This window comes from Chrysemys picta, chromosome 7, assembly GCF_011386835.1.
Source record: "Chrysemys picta bellii isolate R12L10 chromosome 7, ASM1138683v2, whole genome shotgun sequence".
Taxonomy (NCBI): domain Eukaryota; kingdom Metazoa; phylum Chordata; order Testudines; family Emydidae; genus Chrysemys; species Chrysemys picta.
The window spans coordinates 128,130,182-128,133,222 of NC_088797.1; the positions used below are offsets into that span (position 1 = coordinate 128,130,182).

General features: G+C 48.1%; 1 protein-coding gene across 1 annotated transcript in view; it reads right to left on the minus strand.

Annotated features, from left to right (window-relative positions):
• The window catches only part of ABCC2 (ATP binding cassette subfamily C member 2), a 64,111-nt gene that overhangs the window by 59,700 nt on the left and 1,370 nt on the right, over positions 1-3,041 (minus strand). The window lies entirely within an intron of this gene.

Below are 3,041 nucleotides of genomic sequence, written 5' to 3' on the forward strand. Positions count from 1 at the left end.
GTGTGCCCCCCCAGCCGTGCTCAAACCCCTCTGTGTGCCCCCCCCCAGCTGAGAGCCCCCTGGGCCCTGTTCACACCCTTCTGTGTGCCCCCCCCCCAAGCTCCACTGGCCCTGCTCACACCCGTGTGCCCCCCCCCAGTTCTGCTCACACCCCTGTGTGCCCTTCCCCAGCATGGCAGGGGTCGAGCTGACAGCACTGGCCTATACCACTGGCTTGAAGGGGGCCTTTCACTCCTTACAACATCAAATGGGGATATGGGGCAGGAGATGGACTTCTGGGCTTTACACTGGGATGGATGGTCCTCCGGAGCCCCCTCCATGCCTCAGGGGGATGGCGGGTCACTCCTGATGACGCTGCCTGGATGCCAAACCGTAACCACCCAGTTAAGGGAGTGCAGAGCGGGGAGGGCAGCAGGCAGGGACACAAGAGAAGCTACATGGCATGTCTTCTAGATAAAGAATTGGACCTGCCCTTGCAGTTCTTCCCGAGGGGCAGCAGGTAGCGCAGGATCTCGTGAAAGGAGCACGTGTGGGATGCTGGAACAAACTGGGATAAGCCAAGGGAAAATTTGTTGTCTCATTCCTTATGTAATTAGTAACTAGCTCAAGGTCAACAATGGTTCAATAAGTAATTGCACTGGCATTAGCCACGAGCCACCAGCAGAGAGGCGGGTCCAATGTCCAGGGATGACAATGCAGAACTCTCACCAGTTAATTATTAGATGCTTCGTTAATTAAATACCACCTTCATTTCATATACAACGCCAGCCCCACCCAACGTCGGGCCCTTTAACACAGGACTTCTCAGCGCTGGGTCCGCCAGTCCCTGAGATCTCCCTGACACAGCTGAGGAAGGCAGCAAGCCAGTCCCTGGTATTAGAAAGGTTGAGAAACACACCGTGCAGGCACCAAAACATTCCTGATGGACACCCAGGAACCTGCAGCCTTGTACACAGGGGAAAGCTAGAAAAAACAGCTGTTCATAGTGCAACAAAATCCCATCTGTAGTGTGGATTATGACCTCTCTTTGAGACCTGCAACACAGCCGCCCCTTTCCTCCTTTCTTGATCACCACGGCCAACTCCACCAGCTGGCCCATAACTCAATCCTGTAACCTGGGCATCATCTTTAACTCAGCTCTCTCTCTAGAGCTTCACAACCAGGCTGTCTACATCTTACCAATTCTTTCTGCTTGACTTCTGTAAGGTCTGGCCTTTCCCATCCATCCACACAGCGAAAGCTCTGGTCCAACCTCTCATCTCACATCTCGATTATTGCACTATCCTTTTCTCCAGCCATGACAAATGCAATCTGCCCCTCTCAGATCCATTCAGAATGTGATGCAAAGACTATTTTCCTTGCTCGTGACTTTGACCACGCCGTCCCTCTCTTTGTGTCCCTCCACTGGCTCCCCCTTCTCTAGTTCATCAAACGTAAGCTGATTGCCTCCACTTTCAAGCCCCTTCCCCCTCTCTCACAGGCTACTGAGAGGCTGCCTCTCACCTCCACTCTGCCAGTGGCTCCAGCCTCCATTGTCCACCTGTCACAAGCAAGTGCCTTTGCACTTTCCCCCGCATGCTGCCACCCACCCCCACAAGGGATGAGCTCCTCATAACCATCCACAAAGCCACCTCATTATCCTCCTTCCAATTCCTCCTTTGCTGGGACACCTACAAAACACTTGACAACGATTAGGCAGTTGGTGTGCTGAGGCCACAGCCCGGTCTGCTGACCAAGATTTCTTCACTGCTGAGGGCTCTGTTTCTCCATCGTGCAGCCAATGATTTTAGTTTATTGTTCATTTATTCTGTGATTATGATTAACTAACATGTTATGTCATATAGTCATTGTATGCTAAAGAGAGCTAAGTTGTAGGATTATAGAAGTATAACATTGATCAGTAGTTAGGAGGGATAATTATGTATTAGGTATCTAAGTAAGTAGGGCTGAAATGCAAGGCCTACAGGTCAGAGACCTGTGAGATGTCAAGCTTAGCCTTACTAGGCCATAGGCTTGAGAAATGCTGGACATAAGTAAGTGACCAAAGAATGACCCCGTGCCACAAGATTATGGGAAAAGATGCACCAAAAAATTAACAGTAAAAGTAATTTTTTGCTTACAAGATCCCTGGTAGTCACATTTTTCTAACAGATGCCCTAATCGCAGGGTGCACTATGTGTGTAAATGCTAATGAGTATAGTCAGAATCACATTATAAAAGAGGGTGCCCAGAGTGAGACAATTGAGCTCCCTATGGGAAACCCAGCAGGAACCATCCCTCTACTGAGGATCAATCCATGAGAGACCCATCAGACCCTAACACTATCTAGGAGGATGTGACTATATTTGTAACTTGTGCATAGGTCTGTATAGAATTTCTATATGCTTGGGTAACCATAATTTTGCAGGTAACTTTAATAAAGCTTTGTAAGAGACTTGTACTGGTGAATGTGTGCGTGGTCACCACCCTTGGTCTTTATGTGTTCCTAGAGACTCTCAATCTGAAGCAAGCAGCAGAGGTGACTTTCACTCTGTTAAGCTTGACACTGTAGCCACCAGAGCTGAACCCACGGTGGTGTAATACCACATTACTACATTCATTTTAAATAAAATAAAAGGCTACAATTTGTTCTTTGTACTAACTCCAGGATTTTTTCAATTGATTTCCTTGTAGTTTTCTTTAAGAAAAGGAGATGAGATCTGAGCTTTCTGTTTATGAGGCTGACAAGCTATGTCAGCAGAACCTGTGTGTTGTTTGAGTTCTAGATATAGTTCTCAGTTCAATGTCTCCTGAACTCCTCTGCCAACCTTAGCCACAGATTGCTAAATCAGCCTGAAAGCGAGAGTCCTGAATTCAAGTGACCTTAACTCTGAATGAAATCATTTCCTCGTGCTGACTGCATCTTCGGCAGATTCCCTGGTACATGACTCCTTTGCAAGCACATGTCATATGACTCACCATAGCAGATACAATTCACATTGGGTAGCATGACACAGACCATCAAACCCTCTCTGTAAGGACGAGCCACAGTGACACGGGAA